The 23,676-nt window shown below is 37.2% G+C and overlaps 1 long non-coding RNA gene across 1 annotated transcript in view; it reads right to left on the minus strand.

Annotated features, from left to right (window-relative positions):
• Nucleotides 1–11,632: 11,632 nt before the first annotated feature.
• LOC112159167 overlaps nt 11,633–23,676 on the minus strand; it is a 45,264-nt gene continuing 33,220 nt past the window's right edge. The window contains exon 3 of the long non-coding RNA XR_002921437.2: nt 11,633–13,192. This is a non-coding gene — a long non-coding RNA (uncharacterized LOC112159167). The remainder of the gene's footprint in view (nt 13,193–23,676) is intronic.

The following is a 23,676-nucleotide window of genomic DNA, read 5'->3' on the forward strand; positions in this document are numbered from 1 at the left end:
ACGAATTGTATCGTGATATGTGCATCACAATACGTATAGCATTCCTAAAACACACCCCTATGAAACACCACTTTTTCTACACAATGTGTCATATCAAAAAAGATTTTTAAAAGATTATATTTCATAGTTAAAAAATATTGTGTGACCTCCATTCTACAGCTATCTGCTAAATCCTCTCATTATAGCTGCTGTGTGTCAAACTGCTGCTAAAAGAATAAAATCAACGCCTAAAATTAAAGAACAAAATATATATTTTTTTTAAAAAAAAGGTAAATTTACAGAGGGCTAAAGATGGTTAAGAGGGAAATACAAAATTTACAGATTTGATTGTAAAGTAAAGACGTCATCTCAGCCATCCGTGGCTCTGCAGTGGCGGTGCAGGAGTCCTTCGCTAATGAATTTGTTTCATGTCATAACTCGCTGGCTGCACCTGTGCAGGTGTGGATAAGGCCAGCTTGAAGTGCTTCCCCTTTTTATGTCGCTACAGAAGTACAGAACTTTAACATTTTTACTTTTGCAAACAAATTGTAATGTTAAAAGATCCTGTTGATGTGAAGCTGAACTGTTCCCCTTTATTCCACAAACAGAGTCCTCCCTAAAAAACGGTGTAATCCCTGCTGGCATTACAGAAGAGGCTAAAAGATTCAAAAAGCCTGCTCACAAATTTAATTACCTTTGCAGTTAACCACAGCTTAGCAGCCAATGACCCGATATTTCCACTGAAGACTGGCTAAGAGGGGCAGGACTGGAGACGGACGCATGGAGTGGGCCGGAGAGACTGCCAAGCATGGCAATTCAGGGCGGCACAGAGCCATCCGGTGGGCATGCTCATTGCCAGCCATGGCAACAACAGCACACATGTGGCCCTATCTTCTGCTGGAGTGCAAATTAGATACAGTTGATTAAAATATTGAGTCATTTCACAGTTACTGTTGTGGGAATAAAAGGACTGAAAATGTGCCAAGGTGTGCGTGAGAACTCTTTTTATGCACAAGTCAGGAAAAGACCAAAGAAAACCGCTTCTCTTAAGTTGGAGCAATCAACACATTTCTCATTTAAAGGGATTGTTTTTGACAAACATGCCCTTTCCCAAAGGACAGCTTGGAGACAACTCTCCTTGCCACAGCGAAGAATTATCAGGGCGCTGCGAGCAGTATGCGGCGTTTAATACTTCTGCTTCTGAGCTGCACGTTCCACCAGCAACATATAACCCAGCTGCTCCCAAGTTCTTTGTTCATCAAAAAAAAAGTGAATATAATTTGTGATATAAAAACTTCTACCTCACTGCAATATAACAAAAGAAAATTAACACTTTGGGGTTGCCCTGGTAACCTAATTGCATCACAACACTGCACAGGAGCCAAAGTAACTGAATTTTGATGAAAAGGCGGTGATAACTTACGGCATTGAGAAATTAGTTGCCGTGGTGACGCGTTAATTACATCTCAAATTAACAATGCAAGTGTAGTGAAATTAAATATAAATCATATTTTCTGCATAAATTACAGGGGTTGATTAGAGCGGGCGCCAAGAGAGAGAGGTTGAGATTCCAAGGGCCTGTCACCTCCCCCTCCTCCTCCCTCCCTCTTTCTGTCTTCTCGCTCCATCTTTCCCTCCTCCTCTTCCTCAATGGCACCCCCTCCCTCCCCATTGCCTTTACTGATTCCCTTAAAGACGAGGTAAATAAACCTGGTTTCTCGCACAAATGGGGTAAAATATTACCCCAAAATGTTTTCATAATACTATTGAAATCTGATGGATATTTGGTCTGAGCCAATACAATAATATTTGATTTGATGTTCCATTGTTGTTTCTTTTCTAGGCGTCGCACCAAAATGACACGCTAGAGGTTTACACCACGCATGCACAGTGAAAACAAACCGCTCAGTGGGAGCGAGGCTTAACTGAATGGAAAATGCTGGACCGGATTGGACCGCTAGTGGAAACAAGACCTATTTGTCTTCATGTGAATGGAGCGTAGCAGGAAGCTTGTGGCTGTAGCACCTACGACACTGCTACAGGCTTTTTCCAACGCGATGTTTTCTTCTGATTCACAAACCATTTGAACATAGAGATACACAGGAATGCTATTTTAATCTTAATTTTCTTTACATAAGTCTACCATCATGAGAGAAAATGCTACAGAACACGTTAAAAACAGCTAAATTCAATTTTCATTACAGTGGGTCTTTAAAGCCATGAAAATTCAATTCAAAAATACATAAATAAGGAACTTGGATATAGCAGATGGTGATTTATTTTAACAAGTTTTATCAAAAAGTTAACACCTCACAAACTATCTTTTTTTTGTTTTGCCCCTTATGGAAGCAGTACATACCTGCAGATATAGACTTTTTTTTATCCTGTGTGAATCCAGATCTTTGAGAAACATGTTGTCGTCACAGTAAAAACTGAAGAATTGATAAAATAGATAAGTAATCAATTTGTTAAAACGAAAAAATACAACTAGTATTAAATAAAAAGGCTCCATCTTTTCACTAATTTGTTAATTTTGGAAGTTAATTAAAGAACATTGTCAGGTATATGTGATTGTTTTATGTTATTTCAATATACATACGAGTGTAAAACTATTCAGATTGGGTTCCTTCTTTCCCCATCATTGCATCTGAGATAGCTACAGTCAGCAGAAATTCTATCTGTGTGGCTGGTTCTGTTAGAACATCACGCTGACGTATTTACAGTCTTCCTGACATATTGCCTCCACAACACAATTTCATTCAAAAGTCTGCTTTTTCTAACAGGTAAATTTGTTGAACTGCAAATTTAAAAATGTGTGTAATTGTGGTCCTAAATGAGTAAATTACTCCAATCTATGTTTAACTACAGGCAATAATATGCATGTTCTAGTCTGTTAAGATCATTCAAACTGAAAGCTACAGTGATAAAAGTGAATCTGATTTAACCAGGTGGAAGAGCTCCCTATGGTAGGAACTGATGAAAAAAAAAACACACACATTTTAAAAATTCCAAAACTCTAAAAATATATGCATATTTATATGTTATTTAAAACAAAACACGTTTTTAAATACATTTCTGTATTAATGATGTGTTTTTTTGTAGCAAAACTGTCATCCTTTAACACATTTTGAGATAATTTTATCCTAAAATGCCTTAAAAAATCCTTTGAAAATATTAATTCTATTCCTCACTTTGTCCTTTTTTAACAGTGATGTAATCAGGATTTATATTTATGTCAGCACATTAAACATTACACACAGAGAGATATCTAGATGACATGTAAGAACTTTTCTTTAGTGATTTTGTTGCACTACAAAATTCCACAATGAATTAATGAATACAAGGTAATTGTTTGTTTTTAAGTTGTGTACAGAGAGCATTTGATTAAAATACACCTTTCAACATTTGTATTCCTACACCCTAAAGTGTGTGTGTGATTGTGTGTCACTAAAAATGTTTATCTGAGGTTCACTTGGGTCGAAGAAAGGGAAAAGACAGAAGGCCGAGAGCATAGAGAAAGTGAGTATCTCCTCCTCGCCATTTCTCATGTGGCCCAACTTCCCTTTAAGCATCACAAACAAGCCTCAGGAGTGTTGTCAAGAAGGGGAGGGGTGACGGTGGGGGTGCTGAGCTGAGAGAGAAAGCTGAGCACAAACGCAACAGCAACAGGAACCAACTTGAGCCATCTAAATTATTCATGCTCCAGATGGATATGTTTCCCCGGGATTTCACGCTAAAACACAGCCATTCAGCTTTCCTAGGCGATGTGCTGTCTATTCAATGGACGGTGCCAGAAATCAAGAGAACCATCACTTTATCTAAATTGTTTCATGTCAGATTTATATCAACTTTGAAGAGTGGAAGCCCCTTGACACCACGATCCCTCTTTTGTTCTGTTCCACAGGCACAATGAAGGGGGAAACACAATCTTCTTCCTCTATCTTCAAAGATGTTAGAACTGTTATGACCTTGTCTGAAAGATATTATACAAATCAGAAGATCCTTAGAGACGCATGTCAGCATATCACTGACTGCACCTCAAACGCTTGATGTGCGCCTGCTGCTAAAAGATCTGAAACGAAGCACAACTTACAGTAGATTTACACAAGAAGATTCACTTTTACTGTTTTTTTTTTTTGCTTAAAACCATAAATGTAAAAGTTAACATTTGAATGTATCATATTTTTGGTAAATGTTCTGTTTATTAACTATGTAGAAAGCAACTATTTCACTAGTAAAACCATCAGGAGTTGATAGTCTAAATTCCCAGTCTGTCAATAGGTACTGACTTTTCTGCACCATAAGGCACATTTAAAAGCTTAATTTTTTTTTCAAAAACGACAATGCGTCTTATAATCTGTAGCGTATTATATATGGATTAATTCTTATTGTGCTTACAAACTTACAGCTGTTTGAAGAGGTACAGTCAAAATATATGAGTTTAAAAGTTACGATGTTTTACCACTTCTAAGCAAGGTTGACCATTATTGTAAAAACCCTAAAGGAGTGAACATGTAACGGTATTGGACTGTTATTTTTTTGTATGCCACTAACAAGTTTGGGAGTAAGCGTAGTCACAGTAACATTTGTGTTAGCAGTATCTGTCTGTTTTTTTTATATGTTGCAGATATTGTGAATACGCTAACATTGCTAACATGTAGCAGTGTCGGACTGTTTTTTTTTAACATGTTACTAACAAAGTTGGGAGTTAGCGTAGTTACAGGAATGTTTGTTTCAGCCGCATCAGACTTTTTTTTTTTTTTTTGCTTTTTGGGAGTTACACGTACTGTTAATATGCTAATGCAGCTAACATGTAGAGTGAAGGATTGTGTTTCTGTTTTACTAACAAGGTTGGGAGTTGCAGATATTGTGAATATGCTAACATGGCTCACATTTTGTGGTGTCACCGTGGGTATTTATTTATTTATTTATTTATTTATTATGCATCACTAACAAGTTTGGAAGCTAGCTTATTCATAGTAACGTTTGTTTACCGGTTGCAGACAATGTTGGTAATTACAGGCATTGTGAATATGCTAACATTAATACGCTAATGCAGCTAACATGTTGGACTGTATGTCCAGACGCACTAAATAGTTAATTTGCTATTTTTTAGTGCTGTCCGGATCTACAATTCCAAAATTGAGTTCCCTAAAAATTTCCCAGAAATCTTTGCAAAAAGCTAGTGTGAACGATGCTCACTAGATTGGCAAGTATAGACCACAATCCATTGCGTTTGATCAGTTTTGCAAAAAAAAAAAAAATGTTTGAATGTAACTTTTTAATAAACCATCCACATTTTCATCATTAGAACACAGTAGAGTCATAAATAGATATCATAAAATGCTCATATTGATTAGATTTTCTGTTTGTAAAATCAGTGACGTCATACTTGCCATTTTTTTTTTAAATTTAGTGAACATGGTGTCCGAATTGTAGTTGATAGTAGTAAAGGAGTGGAGAGGGAATTCAGACACGTGTTACTAACAAGGTTGGGAGTCGGCATAATCATAGGAACATTTGTTTAAGCTGTATCATTCTGTTTTTTACATGTTGCAGGCAAGGTTGGTAATTGGCAGTATTGTGAGTATGCTAACATGGCTAACATGCAGCAGTGTCAGACTGTGGTCTTATCTCTGTCACTAACAAGGTTGGGAGTTGGCGTCGTCACAGTAGCGTTTTTTTAGGGGCATCATTCTTTTTTTTTACATGTTTCAAACAATGTTAGGAGGTTTTGTGAATATGCTAACCTAGGCAACACTGGCTAGCATGTAGCATGCTACAAACATGTTCTAGAATTAGTGTAAAACACAATTTTTAGAGTCTGACTGAATAACAGACTCATCTCTAACTCTTTTTTATCCTTATAGTTTGATGCACCATATGACATTTGTTCAAACATACACTATTTATTGAAGGTGTGCCATATAATCCAGCGCGCCCTAAAGCCTTATGCATTCAATACAGTAAGCCTATAGTCCATTTTTGTTCACTCCCTTGGAAAAATTCTTGGTATTTTTCACAATCACAAATACATGGTAATGACAGAGAAAATGATCAAACTGGGTGTTGAGTTTGAACCAAAATGACAAAAGAGCATATTACATGAAATCAAATGCAATGGTAAAAGTAATGTAAATATGTTTACTGCATTTCTGACCAGTGTTGTCAGTGTGCAGCACACTAATCAGTAATACCTTGCAACTAATCCACCCACACTATAATTACTAAGTAGCTTTACACAACCCCCATCTGGTGTCAACAACTCCACTTTTTAACTCAAACCGCCCTGCCTTCTTTTAATAGAAAGTAACTTCATGTGCTGGGACAAGGAGATTGGGATGACCTCAATCCCTGATGTGCTCTTCTGCCGTAGTCATCCATTTGTGAATGAAGATGACGACTTTTAAAAGGACAAGACATCATTAGGAGAATAAGTAGCCTTTCCAGCAGTCTTTTTTTGCAACCCCTCCACCCCCCCAGAAGCAATTCTGATGCCTTTATGCAGAACTGAAAGTGCTGAAGAGTGGGAGGGGTGGCCGTTTAATGGTCCAATAATGTCTCAGCCAAAGCATAGCAGTACTCCTCGGATTTTACAAAAAAGAAACACGCTGAGACTGACCAGTGTGGTGATTTAAGAGGCAGTTATGGGGGAACAATTAAAAAAGAAGATGCTCTGTGAACTGTAGCCCTGCATGCGGTGAAGTGATGCAGCGGCTCGAATCGATGCTGTCCCCACACAAACGGATGAATTCTATCAAAATACCACATGTCAGCATGTGACACTGAAACCGCAGATGGTCAAATGACATTTATTTAAGTGGCAGATCTCTTAGATCGACGTGAGAAAGAAGAGAAAAGGTCAATAAAAACAAGTGAGGGACTGCAGTATCAAGGTGTAAAGGATGCCTGTGTCCCCTGTCCTCATTTGTCTTTCCCCTTCCTTCCTTTCCAGCTCCTTCTCTAACCTTTCAGCTCAGTGTCGCTCTCAAAGTACTAAAAGTCTGACAAACAAAGGCGACTTTTCCGGCATCCCGGCATCCATCATCGTACGGCTGCAAAGGCCAGACAAATGCAAGGGATGCAAACCAAGAATCACTCAACCCATATTAAAAATGTTCCTCCACTTACCTTTCCCAGAAAAAATGGCACTTGTGCACTTACAATCTGGATCAATAAGCTGAGTAAAATCTGTTTAATATGTGGTAAGGCTCCCTAAATGTCACATAACCTACTGTATGAAAAAAGGCAAGACCTTCCCAACAAGTTTAAATAAACCCTGCAGGATAAAGCCGGCTCTCCCGGGGGAACCAAAAGCTGACGGCTTTGAAACAGGAGGGAGGGTATTTTCAGCAGGGCTGCCCAGCATGACAGATCCTGTATGTCTCACAGCTGAGCTTGTTTTATTGAAAGGTTGTTTGAAAGGCCCTGAACCCGAGACATCCCTGGTCATGTTTGTTTGACTTAAAGAGACGCAGCTTTGCTGGGAACAGTGGTGCGAGTAGTGCATGAAAGAAAATTAGATGGGTAAGTGGGCACAGTAACTTGAAAATATATGCCGGGAAGACCTTTAGAAATTAATAAAATGCCCTCAATACAGCTTCAATTACAACCTGCTACAAATGTGCCGAGCGCAAGCCAAGTTTAACTGCAGTGTGCAAATAAGTGCCAAAACCAGTGCTGTTATCAGGTAATGGAGTCAGAGGAAGCTAGAGGGCCGCTGTGAACTTGACACTCCCATTAAGCCCCCACTGGAAAGTGCAGTATTTGATCAGGAGATGGGAATAGAGCAAAAATGAACTGAAATCAGATCCCCCATGACTTATTTTCCTGTTGGCTCTCAGCTTTAGGTGTCACTCAGACTTAATAAAGCTTTCAGATTTTCATTTTATCACAGAAAATAGACTGGGCAAAAATAAAATCACTTGGTTTTGCCTTAATGGAGCAAAGTAATGGGGAGGTGAAACTGACACAACACATTTTGTCCAGAGTAATACCATCAAAATGAAAGCATATTCACTTCTGGAGTTTTCCAGGAATCAATTCAAACCGAATATTGACCTTTTCTCAGACTTTATTTCATAATGGTTCCAACAAATACTGCACTTTGGCAATAGCCTGTCACCTCGGGTGATACCAACACAGCTATTTCACCCTATAGAGTTACAGTATTCTGGAGCCCACACTGCAACTCCTCCACCAACCTATAACTCTCATTTTATTTCCGCACTTTATACATTAGAGGTACATTACAGCCATCCCAGCAGATAGGATGAGTCCACTTTTACACCCAGGTGTTACATTGCAAGGTTAGGTCATTTGGATGGCGGTGACCTTTGATGGTTCCATCTTCAATGAAAATTATCTTGTGATCTCTGCATTGACATGCACACAGATGTCCTTGTGCTGCACATTCACACTGCGGTGATAAGAGCAATTCACTAGGGAGACATTATGGAAATATTCATTTGGGAATTATGCATTATAATTAGAATGTGTGGTCACATGTCTTAAGAGTGGCTGAGTTTAAGTGATTTTAGAAGACAAGTGTACGGTTTTGCTCCACCTTTCCAGACGTTTTCTTTTAGTAAGTTTTGCATCCTGCTCATGTTTAGTCTCCTCTTTTAAATAGTCGAGCGAAAGGGGGAGGAAAAAAATCAACACTCAGTCCCAAGTGTTCGGGTGTGTGCTTAATTATTCTGAGGAAGACAGTTGTTAAATTGTGTATGCCCATCAGCTAAGACTTTCTCTAGATTTATCATTCATGTAAATCATGAATAAAATATTTCCTTGTTGTGAGAAAATGTTACATCTGTTTGGAGCATTGTTTACTCCTAAGTGCAGGAATGTGAGAGTACAAGTTTGACCTCATGAAGATCACTTTCAGCCGAGTTGGTACTAGAAGGTCTGATGAAGAGTATCTAAACAAAGGCATTACAAATCAAAGGTTATTTTGTTTAAAAATGGTCACTTTTTTTTTTTTTTTTACAAAAGCATGAACAGTGTCTTATTAGTCTGGGTATTAATAACAAACTACTGAATCAATTTCACAATTTGATATAAATTCCAAATAAATGCAGATTTGTTTGTCAAATTTTGGATTTATTTCAAGCAATCAAAACAATAAAAAATACTAAAGAAGACGAACAAATGAGAAATATACATCTATACATAGATATATCAATCTTAAAATGATTAGTCATGAATTAATCAAAATTTTTGGGTCATGAAAAATGTATTTCACACAACTTGTTATTTAAATTACACCAATCTGAAGCTCGGCTCAATTAAATAGTAAATCAGTACTTTAATTATTAAAAAATGGCTGTTTTTACCAAGAAAATATACTTACAATTATTTAAGGACAAACAGTTTATGATTTTGCTTAAACAATAACAAGACAAATATAATTATAACAAAAAGAGTTTAGCCTCCAAAAACAAAGGGGTTTATATAAATATACACCTCGTGTGTCCGAAGATTCATAATCCCCTAATGTAGCAATAAATCTCTTTGATCAGCTGCTGAACAGGACAAGTCGGGAAAAAAATACTAAAACTTAGCTCACAGAAGCATCAGAACCGCACAAGTTTCCACATCTTTCCTAAGTTTAAGAGAATCTGCAGGTGTGCAAAACTGTCATGGAGATCAGAGCAGAAGCAAAGGTGTGGGCAGAGGTTGAGCCACATGCCGCCAGGGCTGTGGCGTCTGCGGTCGCCCCTGGCAACCATCACGTTACCATGCACCGGAACAGACAGGCCTGCTCGCACAACAGATGGAACTAATGATGCGAAACAAAGGGGATCATTTCTTCATGGTCCTCTAAGAAGGCACAAGGAGCGGCTTCCAGGTTCCACTGATGGGATCAGTTTGTTTGGATCATAGGTATAAATATATCAACGAATAAATACAATTATGATTGAGCTTCTAACAGAAAGTGCTTATTTTAAAACAAAAATAATATAAGGAAGTCAAATAAAAAGCTATTTTAAAATATTTAAATAAACTATAATTGTTAAGTGCATTTAATTAGTTAATTAATTAATCAAAATGACTGATTTTCTACATTTACATTGTTTTGAGAAAGTTTCTCCACTTTTTTATGCAAAAGTTGTACAACTGTCTTCAACAAGCAGCTTTGTTGTGAACAGACGAAAACAAATCAAATTTGAGCGGAGGACATTTGCATACCCGGAGGGACAGGATTAGATTTAGAGGTCATCTCCTACAAGCCAGTCCTCAGCAGACGCCAGTGAAATGTCTTTCTGTCGAGCACCTTCCACGGAAGCTCTGTGAGTCCGGTCTGCTTTCCGACCCAGACAGACAGTCAGAGCGCTGCTCTGGAAATGAAGTATGCAAAGTGAGTGAAGTCAAACACCTTGGGATGGGATTTAACCAGGATGGAGCTGAGCAGAGCCCGAATGTTCGCGAACAGACAGGATCACTGGGAAAAGTTCAGAGCCAACACTGACACAACCAGCGGAGGAAGGCCTGTATTAGAGTCAGGTTAGTAAAGATAACACTATCAGGCTGATCCCTGCGGGCACCAAATGCCAGGCCTTGCTGGCAAATAAAGCTACAGTGTCTTGACTCTGTGGCACATTAGCTATGATTACAATGACCTTCATTATATCAGCTCCCCTTATTACAACATGTAGAAGGCGTCTTTCCCCTGGGCGAATCACAGTGGGGAAAGAGTAACAGAAAGAGGTGAGATTCACTTCTCAGGTTCAAAAAAAAGAAAAAAAAAAACAGGCCTCCACTTTACTGCACAATTACTCGCAAGTAATTGTAAAGTGTCCAGTCAGCACTTATAATGACTTGCAAATGCTGACTGGACACTTTTATTGAGTCGGAAAGTTATTCACCAGATACGATTCAAGTGAATTTCTTACATTGACCGAACTATATTTTATTAATCTTTTGCGACAGTCACATATACGACTGCCACCCCGCGTTGGGGAGGCATCGGTAGAATCTTCAAGATTGGCTGCCACCGCCAATTTTTTTTGAAAATCGACGTTAATGCAAACGGCGCCAGTCGAAATCGGGCAACAGTTGGGAGGCCACAGCCGAAGCGCCAGCTGGCAGCAGATCTGACATGACTCGTGTGCACGGTAGCTCGGATCAAAAGAGGGCACTTGTACAATCGCACAATGCTCGTACGAGTGTAGCACGCAAAACTAAATTACACACGATTTCTAAAAATCAGACTGAGGCAGTGGGATGGCAGCACAGGGGCAGGAGGGTGGCTGGAGGGAAATCGGCCGATCAACAGATGATTTGGGGGATTTTTAGTAAATTAATGCAACCTCCAAATATGCCTGGGCACCCATTGCTTGATATTAAAAAAAAAAAAAAAATTGCCCAGTCGCTGCTCAATTTGAACTTTTTCTTAAAACCTCGGCTGTTGTCGCACCGCATGTAAAAATATGACTGGTCGATTAACTGAAAAACTGGTATATAGGTCACCGCTTGGTGACATTTTGGCAAATCTAACCGTAGTCTTAAGCAGCCAAACTTTGATCCATCAAAGTTTTTTTCTGAAAATCTGTTGCCATGTTTTTAAAATGTTTCTACATGTTGGACACTAATCCATTAAGTCCTAAAAAAAAAGTTGCTTTTACCCAAGAAATGTCATGATTTGTTTTTGGTTTTTTTGTTTGTTTTTTGGTTATTTAGGAAATATTTAAGAAGAAAACAAAAGCAAGATTAAACTAGATGTTTGCTAATAGATGATTAAATAAATATCCCCTTAGCAGTGTTTTAAACCGATACAAGTATCGCCATATAAAGTATCGTGATATTTTACTGTATCAATATTTTTTTAAACCCCTACAATGTAAGTAATTATGAAGTAGGTACACTATATAGATGTTTTTTTTTTTATTTTCCCTACCCTGCCCATTGTGTAAGTGCACGCTCCCGATGCAGCCGCTCCTTTCTATGACCCCCCCACTGGTCCAGACAACGCTATAACCTGCAGCACCCATACAGGTCAACCTACCATGCATGTGACTTTAACCAGAAATCTTAAAATCAAAAGCACAAAACTATTATTACAGCAAATACAGTGAAGTTTAGAACTTCTTTATCTTAATAAAAAATCTTTACAGATTTTCTAGTCCTCATGCTGGATGCTTTCCAAACTGCTAAACAAGTACGAGTGTAGTTAGCCTCAATTTGCTGGCTGGTCTGCCTCCCTGCAGGCTGCCTTGTTAGCTTGATCAAGCTCTTCATAGACATTACCAGGATCTCCCATTCTATTTTTGTCTGCTTAACCCTCCACTGGGCTCCTGCTGTGTACCTCACCCTCCATCTCTGATAGCAGGTGACTCCCGAAAAAAGAAAAAAAAAAGATGTTGGTCTAAAAGAGCTGCTTCAATGAATTCAGTTCTCACTGCCAACTAAGTGTGAGACGAGCCAAAATAAAGGGGCTCTGAGGAGCGTTTCATCAGCAAGCCAAGCAATGAGGGAGCAACGTTTGCTTTTGTACCAAAAACAGAGAGGAGGCATCAAATCTGCTTGTTTTGGATTAGAAATAAATAATTTAAAAATTCATGAACTCAAAACATGATCACTCGTGGTTTTGGGACAAACAGTGACAGACAGAAAGGATCGCTCATCACAAACCTCTCAAAGAACAGCCCCTCCAAAGAGCTCAAAATTGGTGCAGCTAAGAGAGCACTTCACAGGGTTTAAGAGCTGCAGATCCCCAAATGACAACAGGTTAAAAAAAGGCAAATAAAATTGTAACTTAATTATAGATTTATAATGAGCCGCTGCACCTCTGCCAAAAAACAAGTCCCATACCAGGACAAACAGGCACCTGCTGAACGCTCCCTGCTCATGGGTTTTCATAGCTTAATTAATCTATGCCTTGGGGTATCATGACTCCAACGTGCTGCTTGCATACATGTTTGAGACAATTAAGATGCTCCAAGAAACAGAGGTGAAACTTCAACATGACAGAGACACTAGTGCCACACATTTCATGACACATTTGTGCGTTTGGTGAGAATAAACCTAATTATCCAATCATTTAGAGAAAACAAACAAAAAAAGGCAAAAATGTGAAACTCCCTTTTTGATTTTCCAGTCTAAAGAAACTATGAATAAAGATCAGAAAAACCTCTTTTGAGACTCACCTCCTGGTTAAGCTAAAGCTGCATTATCGCCTCCAGCCGATGCTCCCTCCACTGCCATCTGATTTCTGTAGATAAACATAAAACAGCAGTTTACCGTTGCATGTTTTTACTTTCAAAAAAGGGATGCAACGATGAGTTGGTAAATATCTGACAGAATTTGAAGGGATGAACCTTAAAAGCATGCTGACAAAGTCACTCAAGCCAAAGAAGATTCAGTGAACTCCAGAGATGATGCTAAATTTGACTCTCTTCACAAGTAAAAAGCTTCTTTTTGTTGTTGTTAGATGCTTTCTGGTTTTAAGTTAAAAAAAATAAATGAAAACTAAAATGTGCTAAAAGTGACAGATTCTGATCTCATTTAAGGAGTTGAAAAATATTATTTGAGTAAAAAAAAAAATCTAAAATTTTGTAAATTCTGTTAAAACAACACAAAATGCAACAAACCACAATGTTAAATTTTGGAAAAATCTATGGTGAGACGATTCCAAAAAAAGGTGCCATTTCTGAATTTCATTTTCTGTTGTCACATTTAAACAAAATTGACAGAGTAAAATGCCTGGAAAGAAAAAGAAATGACAAATGGAGTGTGGGAGGATGCTTGACCTGCAGCTTAAAAAAGTGCTGATTAATTCAGTTCAGTGGCCTTGTGGTAGAGCACGCATGTCAAAGTCAAGGCCCGGGGGCCGAATAAGGCCCATATTTTTATTTTATTTTATTATGATTAATGGCCCAACGTTATTTTATGCTTATTTCTAACTTGTATAATTTTGACAAAATATATTTTTATGGAGACTAAAATATTGAAAGTTATTTTAGGTTTAAGTAGATTTTTCTGGAATGATACTCCTGCCTTTTTGATTATTCAGAATTATGTTAAAAAGTTACAGTTGTAAGTTTTTCTGTTAGATTTTTGGACTATTTTGGCATTTACTGTGATTTTTTAGATTATTTTGGAGTTTAGCTAATATTTCAGGAACATGCTAGCTGTTTTGGCTACTATGGACTTTTTAAAGTTATTTAGGCTTTTTTGGTATTTCAACTTCAATATCAACTATCAACATCAGTGTTTTCAGATATCAGTGTCAGCATCAGCTATCAATTTCAGCATCTTCAGCTATCAGCACTAGCATCGTTAGCTACCAAATTCAGCTAACAGGAGTCCCACTAGCATTATCACAGATAATGCATTATATCTAGTTCATAATAATGTTAAAAAGTTACGGTTTTAAAGTTTTAAAACATTTAGTTTTAGAGTGTTCAATAAATGTCTATCCTGTTCGGCCCACGACCTAAGGTGTGTTTCAGATTTGGCCCCTCGTGCGATTGAGCTTAACACCCCTGTGGGAGAGTGTCCGCCCTGAGACTGGAAGGTCGTGAGTTCCAATCCCGACCGAGTCATACCAAAGACTAAAAATGAGACTCACTCCTGCTTGACACTTAGCGAAAAGGAGTTGGATTGGGAGGTTAAAGCAACAAATGGTTCCTGTGCACGGTGTGTCTGTAGCTCACCCCTCCCCCAGGGGCATGGCTCAAATGCAGAGAACAAATTTCACACACCTGGGCAACTGATGGAACTAACTCCAGACTATAGAAATGGTTAATGCGTACATATGCGACACCAGCAGATTTAAATCATCATTTCAGCCTGTCACGCCACTGTTGGCGGGTAGCCTCCACAAACTTCTCCATTTTTAGCGGCCGTGCGCCACATGCATTCAGGCCCTTCCAGCTTTCTTCTCAATATTGTCTCTTCATCGCTGCTTTGTTTCCCCCCTCTTGCTCTTTTTCTTTCTCTTGGAGTCCATTTCACCACTTTTCTGACCCACTTTTTGCTATCCATTCTTGCAAGATGCCCCGCCCACCTACCTTTTGCATCTTCTGCTGTGCTTATCACATTTTTTACTGTCGTTTTTGATCGTATTATTTCAATATGGAAAAATATACCAGATATTTGCCCCAAATGTATGAAAACAAAAGGAACATACTTTTACTGTACTTGGGGATTGCAAACATATACAACCCAAATTAAACCTCAGAAAAAGGATGTTGATTAAATCAGACAGACAATGGCTGGACATCTGCTGGGTCTTTGACTCAAGCATTTTATTTATTTCTAAATAAAAAATCTAATATTTTCAAAGATATATAAATAGAACAAATCCTTTTGTGGGTATTAAGCGCTTTGTTCTATCCATGGACCCTTTTTGAGTGTTTACTAAAAATTCACAATGAATGACAAAATAAAAAAAATAAAAAAAAGCAAACAACATAATTAATTTGTGACAAAAACGAATTAGGCCAAAAGTATGAAATTCACTTGAACTCTAATTACCAGTTTGAATGAGTCTGATAACTAAAGAGAAAAGGTATTAAATGCAATAATTATTACTATTGCTAATTACATTTCCAATTATGTCACTAATGAGAACAGCTTAATTATCACTGGATAAATAAAGAGTTTTGTTTCGTGCCTTTTGTGATGTGGCCGAGATACAAAGGGCAAGTCCTCTGCCCAAAAAAAAAAAAAAAGAAAAACACAAGAAGAAGCTGGAAACTTCCACAGCTTTCCGCAAACAGTAAAAGGGACAAGTTGATCATGTTAATTATTTCAACAATAATTTGTCGGTATGGCTCTGCCCTTTGTACTCTGCTAAGTTTCATTTGTTATCATGGAAAAGAGCAATCAAAGACCAGCGCTATCAAGGCCGTGCTTAAACTGCATTTATTAATCATTACATTTCAGCAGCGTTTTTTTTTTCTTTAAAACCTTTTAGTATGAAACCTTTTTATGAATAAGATTGACTTTTTAACATTAAATAACATATTTCTGTTTAAAATATAACCTCTAGAACTCTTATTTTGGTAATTTTTACTTTGAAATATTCATTAAATTAACATGTTTGTGCCCTATCACAAGTGAGTCAAAGAGTTTTGAGCATATTGTCCTAAGACTAGTCGATCGCACTAAAGAGATATGCAAGGCGGCAGATATTTTTGACATTTATTGAAGGCAAAGCTACAACTTTAGAGGAGCAGAAGTGTTGGAGAAGACCAATGTCTCAGTGCCAAGTAAAGGCACAGTGGATTAGTGTGATATCTTCCACATGGCGGCTTCATAAGCCAACCATCTGAGGTAAATCTGGGACCAGGTGAGGCAACACGCCTGTCGGAGACACCTCTGGAACTCAGAGGGATCTCCCTCGCAGTACCCACAGGGCAGCTATTCCTGACTACTGAGCCACTTTTTCACTTGTTGTAAAATTAACTAACACTTTTTTTTTTCTTTCGGTATTGCAAACTCACAATACTAACAGTAGGGCAGGAACGAGGATCCGAATACTCAAATATTTGTGATATGCTCCGGAAATTTCAAGTATGAATATCTGTAACGTCCCAGATCACTAATTTGCAGCTTTTATAAATTTCATGGAGTGTAGTAAAAATACACTTCAGGCAGGAGCTGAGATACGGAGGGGGAGGGGGCGATCCTTACTGCCCCACTCCCAATTTTTGAGTCGATTATTGACAAAAATTAAGAAATCCTCAATATGTGCTTTTTTTAAGCATTAGTAATAGTAAGTTGGCTGTTTTCATAATGATATCAATAATAAAACTGTTGGAAATACATATTTTTGTCCCTGTAATTTTTTAATGGTTGTACATAAGTACATAAACACAGTAAACCACATGAGCTTCTGTCGCCGGAAGTTAAAAAAAACTTCAGAGTCACTATATTAGTGTAGATTTTTTTTTTTAAAAAAGACTGAATTAAATTTTACCGAAACAAATTGTGGATTAAAATCCATATTATTTATACTATGAAACAGTACAGGAGATCAGAATCAACAAAAATGATACAAACACAAAGATTTAGGTAGAAATAAATGGTGTTTGTCACTTTAAAAAAGTAATTTTTTTTTCATATTTATGGTTAACTTTAGCAGTAAACAAAACTAAATGTCATTGCGGTCTTGGATCATTTAACAAGAAATCCTGAAAATGTTCCCCACAGTTCTTCCATTCTCAAAGTTCTGCAACACTTTACGTTCTAAAGCACTGAATGTCGGTGCAAAGTCGTTATGAAAAGCTGCTTTCTCCACTGCAGAATCAGCAGATTCACTGTGATTATGTAATCACTTCACTGGATATCAGCAGAAGGCTGTTTCTCTCAGCGTCCCGATCCGCTGGATTCACATTGATTGCGTAAACTGTTGAACAGTTACCAGAGTCACAAGAATGCAGTTAAAACTAGTTTTTTGGGGTTTTTTTTCAGAACTTATGTCGGTAAATGAAACTTAAGTCTTTTTTTTTTTTCAACTAAAAAAACCACTTGCTAGTTTTACTTTGAAAATGGGAAGCTTCTCCTACACTTTATTTTGAAGAGTTGTTTACTTCCTGTGATAATAGAACTGCACATTTGGCTTTTTTTTAATAGTTTATTAACCTAAAACTTGATATTATTCTACATTTCGGAGCAAAAAAACACATTATTCCCAAATCGTATTTTTAAATACACTTTACTATATTTATAAAGATGGTCGTTGCAATTTTTGGGAGCTGATCGCGAGTATTCAAGTACTCGGATACTCGTTACAGGCCTATTAGATCAGAGTAAACAAATAAATAAGAAATATGACAAACAAGAACGTAGAGAAAATCATTAGTTATTTTCTACTACAGATGAAAAAGTCAGTTTATTAAACATGTCTGTTTAAATGAAAAGACTGAGTATTTTCTAGTTGTTATATTTTTTAAAGTGTTGCTGTCTCTCCATTTACTATCTTCATCATGTACCATAACTGTGGTGAGCTAAACTTAGAGAATGGAAAATCTGTGAAAAACAATTTTAAGATTTGTTTTTCTATGATCCAAATGAACAGTGATGTTTATGTTTTGTTTCCTGCTGCAGTTAACCAGGAAGTTGACAGAAAAACTTGTGAGTGTGACATTGTTTAGAGACAAAAATACCATTTCTTTCTTTCTAAACTTTTGTGTTTTTATCTGTTATCTTTTGATCCCTTGTTGTAAATAAAGGTATAAATTACAGTGTTTAAATACATATTATTTTAGTTTGTATTCATCCAGTAAAAAAGACACACATTTAACAACAAATCAGAAATATATTTTGTATTAAACAGTAAGAATCAAGGGTCGATTTGTGAATTGTTGATCTTGATTTGCAATCTACCGATCCACAGTGCTGAACTAATAGTAAATATTTTCAACTATGGCAGGCTATATTTAATGATGTGTTTCTATGTTCACAAAAGGCAGAATTTAGGAGTGACACAATGTTTTTTTCCCCTCAATTGTTTCAGAGTTTGTCACCTGCACAGAAAAATCCTATGACTAAATAAAAGAATGTAAACATTTAAGTGGTTGAACATTCTGTTAAAAAAGTACCGTGTTTACACTTGTTTCGCCTTAAAAAAGAGACGGTTTCAAGGTCAGAACTTGAACATCTGGTTCAGCTCTGTGTTTTTATGTGTTCTAATAAGTTGATGCGTGTGGATGTGTGTGTGTGTAGGTGTTGAGGGGGGAGCGACGTGCACGTGTCTGTCCCAGACAAGGAATGCTGCCAATTTCAGCTTTTCCTTTACAACCGCAGAGAACAGAAAAGGTACAAAAACAAACCAAAATAGACAAAAAAGAAAGCACTCATCACGCACTAAAGATAAAAGATTATTTTCTCTTTTATAGTTACTGGAACGTTATGTAAAAACCGGTTTTAATGCATTATCACAAGGCACTTTTCAGTGCATTTTTTACACGTGGCATCATAATAAGAAAAAAAAAAAAGGTTCACACCCATAGATCAGGTACCTGAAGTAAGACTTGATAAGTATTTCACAAGCAAACGAGGTTTCAGGTATTTTCCATTGACTTAAAGACTTTTCTCTGAAAACAAAAGCACTGACGCATGGTAATAAAGAAAAAAAATATGTTGTGTTCTAACATTTATAATAGAAAAAATATGTATTATGGATTGAGGGCAATATATTCTTTTTTGTAAAACTTTAGATATTTGATCTCTTTATTTATTTATTTTTTGTAAAATTGCTAAAAAAGAAGGAGTTTTGATTTACAAAGTGAAGCTCATATTATTAACCTAATGTAGAGCCAAACCATGAGTCAAAGCCTTGTTCAGACAAGTAAATGAGGTGAAGTTCTGAGATTTTGATTTTAGTAATAAAACAGCAACCACAAAAGCTGTAAAATTCTTAACTCTTCAGTGGCTGACAGAGAATTTCCTGCTCAATAATAATTTAATTTATTAGTGAATGTTTTTTTATTTTTAAGTTATTAGGCATTTACTTTTCATAGAATGTTTTATAGCTAAAAAGTGTTTTTTTTTTATAAAATATAATCCATTATAAATAATATTAATAATAAATTCTAATCCATCAAAAGTTCTGAGAACTGAAAGCATGCTTTATAGCCAAATAAAAAGGGGAAATTAACCTGAACGGTGAGATTTTCTGTGGTTATGTTACCATTAATTACCCTTGGGCATAGGAATGAAAAAGATATTCAGTTAAAAAAAAAAAAAACACTCCTTTGTCACGCAATGTGACTAGAGCAAAAAGGTATTTAAGTTCAACATTGCGCTTCCAGTGAGTGCAATCATCATCCCCCCGCCCCGCTCTTTAAAGCCTTCATGACAGACAGTTCAGTTCAAAAACAGACTTTTCTGGGAATTTTGGACTGATTACAGGATTAGAAAGACAGACTTGTTTTTATAAATATGTGTTCACTTGCACTGCTCCCAACAAATCCTAATGCACAATTTTATGCACAATTTTGTCCTGAAATCGAAATCTGAAATGCAATCGATTCATTGTAAATATATATAAGATTGTCATTTTTATCCAAATAGAAAAACAAGTTGGTGTTGACGTCAAGCTTCCTTAAAAATGTCTTTTTTTTCCCCTTTTCATTCATTCAGCTTGACAGAAAGAAAAGCAAAACGTCCGGTCTGCTGACAAAAAAAGGCTTTTGTACAGACAAATATCTTCCGTTCGACTCACCCAGCAGCATGTTTTTATGCAGGAACTACTGTAAATCTTTGCTCAGATTTGGAGCTGTTCAATAGTTGAAGTTTTGTTAGGAATGTTGCTGACGAGAGTGAAATGATAAATGCTTGTCATCCTCCGTCAGCACTTAGATTTAACTCTTTTCTCTTTTTGTTTTTCAGATTCTTCTATAAATCACAGTGATGCATGCAAAGTCAGGACAGTATCCTGACAGAAGTAGTAGCAGTTGAAGTACGAGTCACTTACTCTACTTTTGACAAGTCACTTTCAAATAATGTTTTTTCATCATTTTGCATCCATATATAAACTATAAAGATGAATAATTAGTGCTGGGAAGGTAAACTATTATCTTAAACAGTTTCAAATATAGTAACACAGCTTTCACTAATGTTCCAGTTTGAATAATTTGATACAATCTGATAGGAAATTAACATGCAGGTGGAAAATCCCTCTTTTTTTTTTGTTTAACTCGTCACTATTGGTTTCAGCATAACACGTAAATGTGCAAAAGCTGTTTTCCCGACAAGGATAAAAAGTTTGCCAACATACGGAGGCGGTTGATTGAAGCACTAAATATAGATTTGGGGTGGAGTATCACTTTAACTGCAACAAAAGTACCTGCGTTGTTATGAAATGCTGGTTTGAGTTATTTTATAGAGCAACAGGCTTCACCTGTTTCATGCCCCAGTAGTGAGTACAATTAAGATCAAATTATCCTTAAAGCAACCGTGTGAAAAACAAGTTCAAAGGAAACAGCAGCAAGAATAATAAACAGAAAAACACGCAAAAGTTATCTCTTATATAGCTTTTTTTTACTTCATTTCTAAAACAGCTGTTTAATTTAAAAATAGATAAACAGACTTATTATTATTTAAGTATTATTTTACACTTGACACTTAAGTTTTACATTTATGTTCACAATTATTGGTTAATATTTTGCATCTAAAACTACACACCTTCCAGTCCCAGATGACATTTTTGTTGGTGATATAAATCATATTTTATGATAAAATGTGACCTAAATGTATTAAACTTCAAATAGGTGAATTTTTGCAATTGCCATTGTCAGGTTACATTCGCTAACCTCTGCGTGTTTGTTGATGAGGGCGAAAGTGACCAAAAAATAAAAAGATGACTCTGGATCTCCCCCATGAAAGACCCGTAAAATGGATTCTACAATTATAGTGAACGAGGCGGTCATGTGTGTCTGCAGGCCAACGGTGGTCAGGATGGGAGAGACCCTCCCCCGCAGAGGCATTAATGGCTTACACCTGGTTCACACGGGATGCATAAGTGCTGCGTAGCAGTGTGCAGGAGGAGTGTGCGCGGAATCTGCTAAACCTCTAGCTTACACCGAACACGTATTTTTCTGCGATAGTTGACGGACGGTCCGTATTAGCCCACTACGTTGATCTGTGTGTCTCAGTGTCTGTTTTTTCTTTTTTGTGTGTATTCATTTTAATCTCTACAGTCATTTTAAATACAAAAATTGTGAAAAATTGGTTATATTTTGAAAATTGGCTGGATTTTATTGTGTGTCTTGGTGTAACTTCCTGCAAGGATTGACGCAGATCGCTCGTGCAAAAAATAGACCGGATGCCGAAATGAACACTACACAGCGCGAGCCAGCCGCAGAGGGCTGCGGAGGACCGCGGCACTTCACGTCTGTTGTGAAATACACCATAGGTGCCGAATGGAAGTGGCCCCTTCGCAGCGCTTCCGCAACCGGTGTGAACCACATGTTATAGGATCAACTTAACAAAATCTAGTGTCTGCTCCTGCCAACAAGGTCATTTATAGCTTTGTTTCCAGTGTAAAAGATCTGATTAGGTCCTTGAAGTTTCCCCCAACTGATTTCAAATGGCCTGGAGCTCCATGTGGGTTCATGTAACAATGCATTCATCAATGTGTTAACAACAAGATATAAAATTATAACATATTATGAAAGTATTAAAAACAAAATTTAATTTATTATAAAAACACGTCAGCGCCTCATAGAAACTACTCATCCTACATACTACTAATACTCTCTCAATCCTTCCACTAACAGTCAACACACCATTTTACTGTAAAATGATTTTGCAACCGGGCTGCACGGTGGCGCAGTGGTTAGCGCTCTTGCCTCACAGCGAGAAGGCCCCAGTTCGAATCCCGGCTGGGACCTTTCTGTGTGGAGTTTGCATGTTCTCCCCGTGCATGCGTGGGTTCTCACCGGGGACTCCGGCTTCCTCCCACCGTCCAAAAACATGCTTCATAGGTTAATTGGTGACTCTGAATTGCCCCTAGGTGTGAATGTGAGAGTGAATGTGTGTGTGATTGAGGCCCTGTGACAGACTGGCGACCTGTCCAGGGTGTACCCCGCCTTTGCCCATCAGCAGCCGGGTTAGGCTCCGGCACCCCCGCGACCCAGAAAGGGAAGAAGCGGTCAAGAAAATGAATGAATGAATAATTTTGGAACCATTTGACTTAGAAAAATGATGCAACTTGTTAAAAAGTGCAAAAATAATATTAGACAGTCAAATGCATCATAATAAATAGAAATTAAAACACAAAAAGTAGATAAGAGTGGGACATTGTTTAGTATTGTTAGGCTAATAGAATGTTCAGGAGAATTTTCTCTCCCATATTTTTTTGTTTATTTTTAGGTTGTTTTTTTTTTTGTATGATTGAACTTTTTTGGTTTGTTAAGTATCCACACCTTGGTAAAAGGTTGGATAAGCACCTGCCCCCACAGTCAGAATGTTTTCCTCGGTCAATTTCTGTGAAATTTGACCTTGTAATTTTGTTAAAGTTACAGTCTGATCCTTTTTTGATCTAAATCATTCCCAGTTGTCTTTTAATTATGATTATGCTGTATTTTAGGCAAAAACAAAACAAAAGAAAAACCGGTGTCAGAAATTCATGTCATTTCCCATGATCCCTTTGGTAACACTCTATCCCACTCGCTTGTAGCCCCTCACAATCCTATTCTAGCATAGGCAGTGCAACAAACATGGAGAGGGACCAGAGACGGAAATTCCATGTTTTCAGAATCTTTTATTAAAACTTTTTAATGTGAATAAAATATTTAGTGTGCAATACAAGCTTAAAATTGGGTAAAAAAAGAGAAATCGTTTAATTCTTTTCAAAATTAATAATAATAAACATGTTCAGATTTGTTAAAACTGCCTTTAGTGAGCAGATAGAACACAAACACAGCACACGTCGTAAGAAAAATGCCACAATTTTAAAGAAATGCATTCCTATACGTTTTTACTTAATTGTTGCCCATTTTCTTGCACTCATGAAACAATTCTCCAGTGAAACACTGAGCAGACCACATGTGCTTAATGGACTGTAGTCGTGTTTGGGCCTTTAGAAGGCCAAGTGGTTGTGGAATAAAACACAAACACTTGCCAAGAAGTGTCATCGAGCGCTTAAAGTCAATCACCTGATGGAGCTTGAATTGGCGTGACTGCAGAGTTGTGGCAGTTCATAGAGATTGCTCAAGTCTAGCATGTGTACCAAGAACGGAC

This window comes from Oryzias melastigma, linkage group LG7 (assembly GCF_002922805.2).
Source record: "Oryzias melastigma strain HK-1 linkage group LG7, ASM292280v2, whole genome shotgun sequence".
Taxonomy (NCBI): Eukaryota; Metazoa; Chordata; class Actinopteri; order Beloniformes; family Adrianichthyidae; genus Oryzias; species Oryzias melastigma.